This window comes from Saccostrea cucullata, unplaced genomic scaffold (assembly GCF_032062105.1).
Source record: "Saccostrea cucullata isolate Sc308-1 unplaced genomic scaffold, CSIRO_AGI_Scuc_v1 ctg1443, whole genome shotgun sequence".
NCBI classification, from domain to species: domain Eukaryota; kingdom Metazoa; phylum Mollusca; class Bivalvia; order Ostreida; family Ostreidae; genus Saccostrea; species Saccostrea cuccullata.
The window spans coordinates 8,192-23,790 of record NW_026930741.1 but is presented as its reverse complement, the minus strand read 5'-3'; positions in this window follow the sequence as shown (position 1 = coordinate 23,790).

Sequence of the window (15,599 nt, the reverse complement as noted above, 5' to 3'; positions counted from 1 at the left end):
CATGCATGATAATAATAAGAAAAACAAGTTGCTGTCCTTTAAAAAAGGACTGCAATACGTGGACGATATGCATGTGTTTCTACCGAAATTCAATTTAAGAAAATTTCTAGGTGTAGTTAATATTCATGTAGGTTTGTTCACATTTTCTACAATGGTCCGCCTACTTATGACTGATTGAAGTCTCAGAGCAAAATTGTTTTAAATTGTATCTCCGATTAGCCTATAGTTTTATTTTGTCAGTTAAAATAATCGGGCTATTTTGATACATGTAACCCACAATGGCTGGGACTTGACACCTGTTCCGGATCTATACGGAAGAAATCTATCATGGGAAAAATAGATCTGATGGTACACGTGTAACACAGCTCTGCAGTACGCATATTTTTTTTCGGAGCCCCCCCCCCCACATTAAAAACCGTTGCTACAGACCTCTGTCAAACGGTATTTGGATTGCTGAAATATCAAATTATTTTGCGAGCCTTGATGCACAAAACTAATGCCGGTGAAAACTTGTTCTATCTTTTAAAAGCTAGAACTAGTCGTTAAATGGCGTTTTTTATTCAAGTTGTTAAGTTACATGTATCTTTATACTGCAAGTTTTTCCTATTTTTTAAAATGCTTGTGCCATAGAATCAATGTTTAGTTTGTATATAAAAGCATATGTGTAAGAGAGAAATTCGGATCCTCCGATGGATATATAAATACGATATGCGGATTTAAAAGCACAATTTGCCAATGAATGGCATATTCTAATTTGAATAGGGCGAAATATTCTACGGGCAAGTTGCCTAAGGGGCGAGATCGCTAGCATTATCGCGCATGCGTAGCCTGTCGTTTGCCCATGGCATCCGGTTTAACCTCGCTTATATATATATACTGCGTGGACTTCAGGGTCCAAGCAAAAAAAAAAAACATACAGAGAGAGTGAAAGTAAAGAATACATACATGGAAATAATACTATACATCAATTTTATTTTTTTTAACATTGTTGCAGCTTTCAAAAATTTGCCCAAATTTAAGAGATCTTTAATAATATTTAATATGTTCTACGATGCGACCGTTGGGGCGATCGCAGTTATTTACTACCAAAAACCTTTACGCTTTTACTTGCACTGCCTATCCTCAGTTCAATTTAAAAAAAAAGGAAAGAATAAAAAGAAATCACTTCCCAGGCATCGGGATCGAGATTCCGAACTTTTCGGAAGTTTCCGACAAAATCGGAAATATCCGAGCCGTTAAAGTGACGAAAGTATGACGTCAAACAAGTAGAGCTTTTTTAAAAAGCTTCCCGTCTTTAGCAACAATCTTAAACTGTAAACTGATCTACACCTATGAGGCCGTATAATTCTTTTGAATTTCTTGATTTTGTATTTCTACATTAGCTTTTTACTGGCATTAGCCCTACCACGGTTGTCGCTCGGTCATCTCCGTAAACTTTGACTCGCCGAGAGCTTTCGGCAAACCTCGGCTGATTCCATTTCCTTCTTCAAACAAGAAAGGGGAAAAGAATAATAACAAATTGTAAAGGAAGACGGTAATAAAAAGTCCAGTTGACTTAGAACGCAAACGATAAGTTTGGCATGGAGATTGCATTAAATCGTCGTTTGTAATTCTTTTCAAGTAAGTTGTTGCTATGTTTTAGCCACCATGTTGCTATGCACCGCTATTATAGCCCCTTCACGGTAACTGCGGTACTAAACTTTTGCAGGGCAAAATAATAACGTTTGGCGAAGTTTTTGTTGATAGATAATTAAATGACGTATCTTTAACAATCACTTTTACGTCATATTTCACCAAACTATATCATTTTGCCCTGCAGAAGAGCAGTACCGCAGTTACCGGTTTTCACGTGGACTCATAAAAATTTCTTGGAACAAGTAACAGCTTTTTAAAAAGCTTGCCTGACTTAATCAATCAATATCTGCATGAGGAGTGATAAACCTTTTGAGAAATACTTTGGTTTTAAGATATTTCCTTACTTTATATTTTGAGAACCTTGTTTAAATGAAATCTTGATTTTATTCAACTTTTAGAAGAATCATCTCTACACTGCATACAAAAGAGTTGTTATTCGGGGGGGGGGGGGGGGGTTCTGCAAGTGGAGTGATCTGCCCTTCGATCTAAATTGATTTCGAGCTTCATTGTAAAATCTGTTACCAAATCATGCCGCATAATCAACATTTTAGGATGGATATAATGAAATACTAGTACACATTTTGTTGGAGTGTATTTTCTCCACTGAAGTAAACAGTAGTAATGTGTGTTCATTAATTTTTTTTAAATGGAGAGGGGAGGTTAGTGCTACTATCATATATTGAGAATGAAATAAGTAAATTCAATACTTAGGCCTTTGTGGAAATAAAAATGCCAGATTTGCACTTGTTTCTTTTTATTGTATGCATCTGAACAGAGACGCATAATAGATCATGTATCTGGAGACAATGACTTAATTGTTGAACTGCGTTGTTTATTATCATTGGACTAGTCCATTTAAACCAACCGCGGGATCGGGAAGCAAATCAGAAAAAATCATTTCTTTAGTGTTGCTTGCCGCATACTGATATATTATACGATATGTTGTTTAAAAGAATGAGATAAAACATTAACCTGTAGAGAGAATTTCTGAAGCATTAGAAGGAGGTTAAAAGGATAAACTTTATTTGATTCCATGGAACTTGCTAGCATACCCATTCATACAATAGAACAATCCAAGGAAAAGGCGCGAAGAAAGCAGTGACATTTGGCGCGAAAAGGGCGATTCACCCCTTTAGTAGAATGTAAATGGACTGATCCAGTAGCATAGAAATGCAGAAAAAAGGATGCACGGACATGTTGAAACGGTGAATCACATGGAATAATCTGTTCAATCAAAAAGAGTAAAGGAAGTAAACACTGCAGTATTTTGCATCAGCAATATTATTCTTTTTTCTGAAATCTGTTTCTTTCAAAATGCAGGTAAAGAATTCCAATGTAAATCAGCTTGCATAAAATCTAGCTATCTAGGTATGATCGCATAGTTTTGGATTATGAAAATATCAATCCTTATACAGCCTGACGCCGTGACGTCAGGCAACAATGTGCAGATTTCAACCCGAATTTCCTCTGTTCGTTAGTGTATTGAGCTCGCTACGCGAGCGGCGCTTCGCTATTATTGGAACTTAACAGCTGCGCTCGCTATTATTGGAACTTAACAGCTGTATTAATTTAAAGACACTTGGCTTAGTACACCAGGGTAATAATTCTTTTTCAAAAATTTCTTTCTTAGATCAATATACAATGGGCATTTCAAAATAAAATGAAATTCATCTTCTATCACGGAGATTACAACATGTACATAATCTATTAATCTTAGGTATGTTATGGTGTCGACCTGTTTCAATATTCAACGTGTGATTCGATAAACTAACTTTTGTTAATGGGTGTCTAAATTTTTTCAGTAGATTTTGTTAAATACCATTGCAAACAGAAATTGTCAATTAAATGTTGATATAAATTACACTTTGACACTTTGGAGAGTTTGATATACATGTATTTTCTAATATACGTAGTTTGCTTTGAAATATCTAAAAGTCGTTGTTTTTTAATGTTATAAGCTCTATCATTTAAATTATTTTCTGTCCAAAGTTGGCCTAGACCTAAAAGGGACAATTCTTTTTTAATTTGTAAAATCCATTTGTCATTTTGTAATACCATACTTTCATAACAAGACTTAAGAATGCAATTTTCGGTTGTTCTCAATGTGATCCAATATTTAAATATTCTTAATTTCATTGTAACTGCTAGTGGAAAATGCCCAAGCTCTGAATAAATCAAACTGTTTGAGGTTTTCTTCCCCACACCAAGAGGATCAGTCAAAAATCGGCCGCAAACCAATTGGTCCTTTCAGTGAAGCAATTAGAAACTGGAATGCTTGATCTGTTATTAAAATATCTTACATTTATCCTGTGACATTGAACATTTGCATGCGACATTGCAATCTGATTAAAATCAGATCCTTTGATCCGCTCACATAGATCGCTATACACGCGATCTATGTGAGCGGATCAAAGGATCTGATTTTAATCAGATTGGCGACATTGCAGAATTTTCTTCAATACATAATACACGTACATTACTACATCCTGTTTAAATAGAGAAAGTAAAATTGTTTATAATTGTAAACTGTATAACGCGGTTTTTGCTTTAGACTATGCCTTACATGTGTGCTTATTGTCGCCGCACCTCAGTTATGTCCGAGTTTGTCAATCAGGATTGGATGAAACATTTACCCCATATTTAAAAAAAATTAATTTTATGATTATTGTGCGTATTTTGTTAAACATTTAAACACTCTGTTTTAATATTCAATTATATGAATGTTAAATATTTTCATTTAAATTGTTTTAACTCCGCAGAAACGCACCGACGACTTCAATAACCGACCGCCTCCTGGCGGCCGGTAAAAATTGAACTCGAGTTTCTACATTAAATTCATACCTCTTCAATTAACTTGAAATAGCAAACATAGCTTTTCTTCCTTGTTCTGCAGCATGTTTCTGTGTTTTTAAAAAATTTTCATCAAAGTTAAATAAAATACCTATAGATAGTTAAATTCATTCACAATATGCTATCTTGTTCTTCGGGCACTTGTTTCGTATATATGGGGCATCCCTATACTTATGGTACCTAACTCAATTTCAGGCATCCATCCCCGCTTCAAGCTCGTAATTATGTTCCCCAAACGAAGTTGGGGAACATATTGTTTTTACTCTGTTTCTTATTATTATTATTAAGGTCTTCCGTCTTCAGCGGAAGACCTTCTTGTTATTCTTAGGTTTCTTTTCCACTATTTTTATTATTTTTATTATTGTTTTTTTTCTTACCGATTTTGTGCACGCAATTTCTCGGAAACGGCTCGATCGATTTTCATGAAACTTTCAGGACTGATGGAAAATCGATCAAACCTGATATATAATTTTTTATTTTTATGACGTCACTTCCGGTTTTGAGATTTTCGCGATTTAGTGATTTTCAGAGGTTCACATTGTCCATCATTTTTCTCAAAAGTGCTTTTAGATAGAAACGTAAGATTTTCAGCGATGATAGAGCAACATGTGCTGATGTGACATACACCTTTCTTATTCTCCGGAAGTGCAGCACGTCGGCGCTCGCTATGGCTCGAAAAAAGACCTTTCGGGAATTTAGAAATTTTTCACACATTTTTGGCAATATCTTTTTACATGTTAATATTTTGTAAAAACATATAGAACAAAAGTTGTAAACAATGTCAGGATCTTTCGAAAGATATCAACGATAAGGGGCTGGCCCCTATAATAAAGGGCCAAAAGGGGCCGAAAGTTTTTCCTTTCTATCTCAAAAAGTATCGAGAATTTGTAATACGTCAAAGAAGAAAAGTTGTTCAAAATGTCAAGCTCTATCTAATGGCGTCGTCAAAATATGTCCGGCGACGTCACATCCGGTCAAACCGGAAGTAGTCAAAAATTGCATAATTTTGTTGTTCTTGACAGGTTTTTGGATATCATATGTCACTAGAAGCTTAAATCTTAATTTTCCGTCCGTCGACGTCACTTCCGGTCAAACCGGAAGTTGCCAAAAATGGCTTAATTTTGCAATAATTAACATAGATTTGGAGGATTAAACCATTTTGGGACTCATTACTCTTTATTTTTTTAAATGAAAGTTACTTCCGGTCAAACAGGACGGAAGACCTACTCGTTGCTTTGCAACGAGCTCGGCTCTAGTTCTTATTATTTTTCTTCTTCCTGGGAAAATTTTGTCCACGAGTGATCTTGTAAACTACACATCCGACTTAGGTGAAACCTTTTTAGGGTCAGTAGGCATGTTATGTAGAGTTGCCAAACAAAGGTCATTTTGCGCGCACGTGCTTGCAAGAGCGCGCACGTGCAACACGTGAAATGACCAATATAATGGATATTGCCGTAACTTTCCTATTTTTTGATGAGATGCTTTGAAACTCATAATGTAAGGATACATTAGTAGTATAGACAAGATAGCATGGTCAAAATAGCAAGATCTCACGCGCATGCACGTGCGCTTCGCTCTGATTGGCTGAAACTAAAGTCTCAATAACTTTCTTGTTTCTTGTCATAATCCTTTGAAATTTTGAACATTGTCCTACATTATGAAGATCTACCGCATGATATATAAGAATTGTCATGAAAGCATGCGCATGTGCGCGTGCTGCAAGCTGATTGGCTGAAACTTTAAATGGCAATATCTCCTTTGTTTTTTGACGAAATTCTTTGAAATTTAAAATATAGTCATGCATTAGAATATCCTACAAAATGATAAACAAAAAAATCATGAAATCACGCGCATGCACGTGTGCTGCAATCTAATTTGGCTGAAACTTAAAATGGCTATTTCTCCTTTGTTTTTTGACGAAATTCTTTGAAATTTAAAATATAGTCATGCATTAGGATATCCTACAAAATGATATAGAAAAATCATGAAATTACGCGCATGCACGTGTGCTGCAATCTGATTGGCTGAAACTTTAAATGGCTATAACTCCCTTGTTTTTCAACCAAACAGGATGGGATTTAGAACATAGATAGATGTAAGGGACTCCTACAAGAAGGTACGATCATCATGCACGTGCACGCACGTGCGTGCATTTGAAACGAGTATATTTAAAAATACTCTTGAATGAGTGATTTTTATTACTTTTGGACTGAATGCTTTAATATATAGTATATTCAAATATATAAATAGTGTAGACAAGATGATATGGTCATAACGCACATGCATTTACATGCGCTTGGGTGCAATGCTAAAAATTGAATATAATTGGTATCCTTCTGGGAAAACGTTGTTAAAGTCAAAAATGCACAGAGTTTGTCTTTTTTAATGAAGTTTACAGGAAATATGGCACCGAAAGGGAGTTTGGGGGCGTTTGGGGAACATCTGTAACGGTTCCCGTTACAATTAGCACTAGTTTGTTAATATATCAATCATTTAACATACTTTAAAATAGTTGTTAAAGTTTCATGAAAAAAAAATCGCTTTTTCCTGTGAAATAAGCTATTATGCATTATAATTTTCATACAAATAAAACACGGACGTTCTAAGGCGCCCGAGCTGTTCTCAAAATATAATTTGATATCAGAGTTCATGATTCCAAAGTTCCTTCTCTACCAATCTCATGTACCAGTCTTCCTGTATTTATACACATATGTTTATAATTATTATTATCTCGAATGGTACACTGTATTCTCGATCCTTAAACCGCAGACTTTGTGTAATTTGGGGGGGAAAGAGTGTAAACAGGTAAAGGCTACTCACTGAGCTGTCACTGATAAGTCTATTCGTGAGCGAAATACATATTGAGTATAAACTCAAAAATGTAAACATTGAAAGATACACCGTGACCGTACCTCTTCCCCAAGGTACAACATAAACATTTTTTTTAGTATTTTGTCCACACCACTGTTTGGGTGTTTAGTCGCCGAAATACTGCGAACTGGAGTTTCGAGGTCGATCATTCCTGTCCGTGAGTTAACTTTAATTTTTCATATTCTTATGGTCTTGTACATGTTGTATATATAAATGATATTCTCTCTCTCTCTCTCTCTCTCTCTCTCTCTCTCTCTCTCTCTCTCTCTCTCGCATATGATACTATTTATCAAGGATCTCGTGTTGAACTTTAAATCCGTCTAATCCGGTATCTTACATAAGCCATTGAAATAAAGCTGGGTAAAATCAGATATGTGTATCCGTTGTTTATAATCGGCAATTGTTCACGATATGCAGCGAACAAATATATAGAATTTGTCATAGATCAGGACATACCACCTCTCTCATTGGGTAGTGCAATTTTATTCATGATTTCTATAGATATATGGTCATGCTTCAGTGATAAAAATCTCTATTCTATCCAGATTCTTCCCGGTATTTTTACAAAAGATTAAAACATCTAACTAGGCCTTTTGTTATGGTTTAAATGGCCAGAGTGTTTTCCCGCGTATATTGGGTTTAATATTTATTTCTGTTCAGGAAACATGCCACGAAGGGGAAGAGAAAGTGATGAGGACACTGAGAACCCCCCTAAAAGACACAGATACAACTTAAGGTAGGCCAGTTTATTGAGTGTTCATTTTCCTTTACATGTTATAGCTAAGATTCTTTGTTCTTTAGACCCAGTGATTTTCCCCAATATATTCATTGCTATATGAAAACAAAACAAGAGAGAAAGAAATAGAACCTTTCAATGAAAGTCCCAAAAAATTACTCTATAATTCTTTCACAGGCACATAGCAACGTTACTTTCAGTATTGAAAATGTTCATTGAAAGTCAGGTTGCCCCTCTCCCTACTTTAGTACTTTTGTATGCCAAAAAGTGGTTCTGAAAGAAGTTGGCTTTGAAAAAAGTTTGTCTTTACAACCCCCCCCCCCCCTCACGAAAGAGGATATTTGGGTTTGGCAATGTTTCTTTTTTTTCTTTTTTTTTTGGCTTGTTAACCTTTTCAGATAAGTAAAAAAAATTCTCTGGCTGCCCCCACTTTCAAAAACGCTGATACATCACTGTTCCATGAACAGAAACGTAAACATTTGATCTAATTGTCCAGGAATACAGGAATGGAAAAAAAAGGCATTATCTAGTTTATTTGAGAGATGCACTGTAAATAGCAAAGTTGTGGACCATTCTTGGTGTTCACTCAATATTTTGTTCAGGGCTGTTCAAAGTAGAGTTGTCAATCATTTTTTATTTTAAAAATGTTCAAAATCTTTCACCTTGTCAATAATTTGAACAATTGGTGCTAATGGTTATATATTTCACGTTTTCAATACAAAGTTATTTGACCTCTTAACCTCGTCCCTGGAGTTTGACCCACTTTTGCAACTTAACTATAATTTCACCTTGACCATAACTTTTGAGCTGTTGGTATTAGAGGTTTTTTAAAATTTAAATTTCAAACAAGTATTCTATTTGATCAAACCTTTTCTTTGGTGCAACATTTTTGACCTTGGATTTGACATAAATTGTACGGTTGGCCGTGATTTTAGAACGATTGATGCTACGAATTTCATATTTCAAATACGTATACTTGATTTCCTTTTTTTGGATAACATATTTATGGAGTTTGACCTACAATAATTTAAACGTTGTATCTTTTGAACAGTTGGTGCTGAGACTTTCATATTCCACATGATCACATCTTTATTCCCTGTGATCAGAGCTTTCTTTGGGTACCAAAATTTAAAAAATTGTCCTGGACAGACTTTAGGAAATTTAACATAGACTATTACTTTTCAAAGGCTTTTATAGAAGTATTTCACAATTGTACCTTTGTGACTAGAGCTTTCTTTGGGTACCAAATGTTACTGATGAACCAAGGGCGGGGCACAAGTTCCTAGGAACACATTTCTAGTTTTAGATGAACATATGTAAACAATATTAAATGTTGATAACTATCACTTACTTGCATTTACATTTTAGATTGGAACGTGTTTCATTAGGGTCGGATGATACCTTCCTTAGATATGTGTTTTGTATTTTTTTTGCAATGGCTGTAAGAAAAATATTCAAAATTTTATTTACATTCTAATTTCTAAACCATTTTCTAATCGTCTTAAAATTAAACGCTAACTAGTTGATTCTGGAAAATATATTTTTTATCATGCAAACAGATTATATAAGAAACACTACCCTCTGCTAATTTGTACAAAAAGCCTGTTAAGGTATCTACATTTTTTGTGAGTAAACAAATTAAAATAGGAATAACTCAATGACAAAAACTTGGGACAATTTTAAAATTATATTATTGAGGAACGTATCATCTGTTCTAAAAGTCCTTGAATATTTGCATAGTGAATTTAGTTTCATAGTTTTCCTGAAACTTATTGAAAGCAATATGAGCTGCATTTTCTGAAAATTTAATTTTCCTGTTAAAATGTGTTATAATGATAAATTTGTATAAAGTAAAGCATTAAATTCTTTAGAAGAAAGACGTCAATACAATCGAATATAAAGTTAGATGAGAAATCATTATTGTACATGACAACAATAATGTAATTTTGATTCAGTCAAAGTTTTTTAATAGTTCTTAGATTGCAAATAACATTTTTTTTTAAATCTTACTTCTTAGGGCAGATCACTCTAACCGCATAAAAGTACACTCTCCTGGAGCTCTTTAATTTGCAGTGTTTAGAGCTTCCTTAACAATTTTTAGTGCTAGTTAATTCCAAATTATCAAAGTTCTCAATTTAGTAGTTCTCATACATTATTCATGCACATAAATGTTCATTCATGCATTCTGAGGATTTACTGAAACATAATTATTACAAGGATGTATACTACATGTACATGTACCTCAGGAATACTTTTCGCGTGCTGATTAATTCGTGGATACTGAAAGAAAATTCTAAATGATGAAATACATTTTATGTGATCTTTTTATTACTTGTGATTTAAGCCTTTTTAAAACACACAAACCTATCAATATGCACATAATTATAAATCCTCTTAATATGAAGCATTTGAGATATTTACATCACATAGTACATGTAGATCCGCCTTCGTTTTGACAATAACATAGAGATAGTGGCCAAGTCGGATGCTACAAGTACATGAAACCTCATTTACGCCAGATTATTTATTAATAAGGACTTACTGAGATTTAACTCATATATATAGTGTCTGTTGTTGATGGGTTTAATTAGATACATTGTACAATGTAAGTTTATATGTAAATTGCTTTAACTCTATATATTGTAGATTAGTGAACTGTGTATATTGGTTTGAGCATGAGGTAAACATAATTTTTGGCTATACAAAAGAATGTTACTTTAGGAGACTCTTTCTCTCATTGTACGAGAACCATACGAGTTTGTTGTCATTTTCCTTTCCAAACATTAAAAAAAAACTTGCTCTGAAAGATTTTTGAAAATATTTAAATCAAACAACTGGAACTCGAACCATTGGCATTGCTCAGACTACTTTTCTTTACCACTCAAAAGGGATACGAAATCCTTGCTTGCGGTAATTCATAATCTATTACAGCCTTTTAGATTAAATTATGCTCATACATGTACGGGATGCAGACTTTTGTTATTTTGAATATTGCAAAATCCGATATTGACGTTTTCCTATTATGAAGGCCGTCTAACATAACATGCATTCTTACTGATAACAATTACACAGCTATTTATCGCAGCATTTGCAAGTTTCTGGCGATTCTTTGAGCATGTTTTAAAAGTTCTTATATAATGACTGCATTTCTTTCAAATACGATACACATAATTGATTTGAGTGCGACATATGGCTGTCTTCTAATATTTCGACACCGGATTAACTTAAATTTCGCCACAAGTTAAAAATAAAGTTAAATTGGAGTTTCATTTAACAGAACCGGTTGATCTTTAATATTTGGACTTCTTCTGTACATTCGTTAGTTGGCGCCGTCAACATGGCTCTGTGGGGCGTGTTATCTACCCTATTCACTGGGGTCCGGCGCCTAGCTTTCCAATCTACAGATGACGAGACTAAAGTGCGTAAAAGGTAAGTTCAAGTTAAGCCAAGACTTTTTGCATACTGATCTTTGAAAGCACTTTTTTCTGATACTATGAAGTTTTAGAAAACGAGTTGAGTTCCTTGAAGGTTTTTTGGATTTTAGGCAATGCTATTCGTTTCCATAGTTCTTAATTGCTTTTCCCGAAAATAAATTGATATAAATGTGTTTTGCAGAAATTAGGTTTATATGTACCAATCAAGAACTCTTAAGCTTGGAGTTGGGATGGGTATACAATTATTTTTTTTTTTAGATCTTGACTCTGTTTGTAATGCATTTTTGCCTCTCTATGGGTTTTTAAGAAATAGTATCAAATTTCCTATTTAGGGGACAGTATATCTAGAGAGCCTATATACTATCCATGCAGCTACATGTAGGGAGCTATTTCATGCAAGCCTAGTAGGTGAACATGAATGTAGATAGTGCTTAGATATTTGACCGGTTCATGTTACAATTTAAACCGTATACACTCATATTAGTACCATTGAAAAAATATACCAAGTATCTGGACCATTTTTTCTCATTCCATTTAAAAAAAAAAAAATTAATAGTATTGAAATGGAGGAAATACAATTTGAGTAAGCTCACACATTCATTCAATAAAAACACCAAGGTTTTGAAATGTTCAGCACCAGTTATACATTCTATATATGTTTTAAATGTCTTCCTATGTTTATTATAAGTATTATGTGTACATGTATGAGTTAAATAAACGACTACTGGTGATCTTTAAATAGCAGTGTTCCACCACGTCCTTAGTAAACCTAAGTTTATGGTCACTGTTAATTCTGCACACCTAAGCCCCGCCAGGGTTTCCGACTGTCACTAGTTTGGGGGATTTAGGACTGAACTTGTATATTAATATTATATCTACTACATGTATTAATATCTGTGTGTAAACCTTTTCAAGGAATTTTGTTAGAGTTTTAGTATTTCAGCGCAAGGAATTGTTTGTAGTGATATTCTTCATAATTTCCGCCATATACTTTCTTATTTAATACATGACACGCATATGCATTGGAAATTATTTCAAGGATAGTAAAATAGTAACTGAATATGTAGGTTTTTAATTGTACCAAGTGGTTGTTTTTGGTCAAGGATTAAGACATTGTAAAATGGGTTAAGCTTTTTACACTCCTTATGGTTATTTGAATGAACTTCTTTATAATCCCTTCTCAAATATAATAAACAGATCATCACATTTATAAACAATACGCTACCACATCTCCGGAAGATTTTATATGATGTTTTTAATAACTACGTAACACTAGGTTTCAGGTTGCACTGTTACGTATAAATTTTCACGTAAACAAAATGATTGAGGAAAAAACGACAAAAAACCCTTTTATTCACCACACATCATAAACGACAAAATAACACATAAGAACTAGGACTTTTTAAGTGTTCATCATTTCATTATGGACAGGCCCCGAAAAAGAATTTTCGCTTTCCAATCTAAAGATGACGAGACTGAAGTGCGTAAAAGGTAAGTTAAATCCAGGCTTGTTGCATACAGACCGTTGAAAGCACTTTTTTCTGATACTATGAAGTTTTAGAAAACGAGTTGAGTTCTTTGAAGGTTTTTTGGATTTTAGGCAATGCTATTCGTTTCCATATCTCTTAATTGCTTTTCCCGACAATAAATTTGTATAAATGTGTTTTGCAGAAATTAGGTTTATATGTACCAATCAAGAACTCTTGGAGTTGGGATGGGTATACAATTATTTTTTTTAGATCTTGACTGTTTGTAATGCATTTTTGCCTCTATATGGGTTTTTAAGAAATGGTATCAAATTTCCTATTTAGGGGGCAGTATATCTAGAGAGCCTATATACTATCCATGCAGCTACATGTAGGGAGCTATTTCATGCAGGGCTATAGCAAGGTGAACATGCGTGTAGATAGTGCTTAGATGTTTGACCGATTCATGTTACAATTTAAACCGTATACACTCATATTAGTACCATTGAAAAAATATACCAAGTATCTGGACCATTTTTTCTCATTCCATTTAAAAAAATATATATTACTGAAATGTAGGAAATACAATTTGAGTAAGCTCACAGATTTATTCAATAAAATCACCAAGTTTTTAAAATGTTCAGCACCAGTTATACATTCGATAGATGTTTTAAATGTCTTCCTGTGTTTATTATATGTATTATGTGTATGGGTTAAGTAAACAACTGCTGGTGATCTTTGAATAGCAGTGTTCCATCACGTCCTTAGTGAACCCTTTAAGTTTATGGTCAGTGTGTTCTCATTTCTAATACTGTTAATTCTGCACACCTAAGCCCCGCCAGGGTTTCCGACTGTCACCAGTTTGGGGGGATTTAGGACTGCACTTTTATGTTAATATTATATCTACTACATGTATAAATATCTGTGTGTAAACCTTTTTTAAGGAATTTTGTTAGAGTTTTATTATTTTCAGTGTAAGGAATTGTTTGTAGTAATATTCTTCATAATTTCCGCCATATACTTTCTTATTTAATACATGACACGCATATGCATTAAAATTGTTTCAAGGATAGTAAAATAGTAACTGAATATGCAGGTTTTTAAATGTACCAAGTGGTTATATGGGTCAAGGATTAAGACATTGCAAATTGGGTCCAGCTTTTTACACTCCTTATGGATATTTGAATGAACTTCTTTATAATCCTTTCTCAAATAATAAACAGATCCTCACTTTTATAAACAATACCCTACCACATCTCCGGAAGATTTTATATGATGTTTTTAATAACTACGTAACACTAGGTTTTAGGTTACACTGTTACGTATAAATCTTCACGTAAACAAAATAATTGAGGAAAAAACGACAAAACCCTTTGATTTACCACACATCATACACAACAAATATCACATCAGAAATAGAAGGACTTTTTAAAGGTTTATCATTTCATTATGGACAGGCCCCGAAATAGAAAACCCCTGGGAGAGAAGGAAGAGGGGAGGATAAATACCCTGTCTGACGAGGAGCTGAGATCTAGAAGCAAGATCCTTAAACCGACAGACAAACGTGAGTATGTAACACCCATGTCCTTAAACCGACAGACAAACGTGAGTATACAACACCTATGCCCTTAAACCGACAGACAAACGTGAGTATATAACACCCATGCCCTTAAACCGACAGACAAACGTGAGTATATAACACCCGTGTCCTTAAACCGACAGACAAACGTGAGTATATTACACCCATGTTCTTAAACCCACAGACAAACGTGAGTATATTACACCCATGTCTTTAAACCCACAGACAAACGTGAGTATACAACACCCGTGTCCTTAAACCGACAGGCAAACGTGAGTATATAACACCCGTGTCCTGAAACTCACAGACAAACGTGAGTATATTACACCCGTGTCCTTAAACCGACAGACAAACGTGAGTATATAATACCCATGTCCTAAACCGACAGGCAAACGTGAATATATAACACCCATGTCCTAAATCGACAGACAAACGTGAGTATATAACACCCATGTCCTTAAACCCCCAGTCAAACGTGAGTATATAACACCCATGTCCTAAACCGACAGACAAACATGAGTATATAACACCCATGTCCTTAAACTCACAGACAAACGTGAGTATATAACACCCATGTCCTTAAACCGACAGACAAACGTGAGTATACAACACCTATGCCCTTAAACCGACAGACAAACGTGAGTATATAACACCCATGCCCTTAAACCGACAGACAAACGTGAGTATATAACACCCGTGTCCTTAAACCGACAGACAAACGTGAGTATATAATACCCATGTCCTAAACCGACAGGCAAACGTGAATATATAACACCCATGTCCTAAACCGACAGGCAAACGTGAGTATATAACACCCATGTCCTTAAACCTCCAGTCAAACGTGAGTATATAACACCCATGTCCTAAACCGACAGACAAACGTGAGTATATAACACCCATGTCCTTAAACCGACAGAAAAACGTGAGTATATAACACCCATGTCCTAAACCGACAGACAAACGTGAGTATATAACACCCATGTCCTTAAACCGACAGAAAAACGTGAGTATATAACACCCATGTCCTT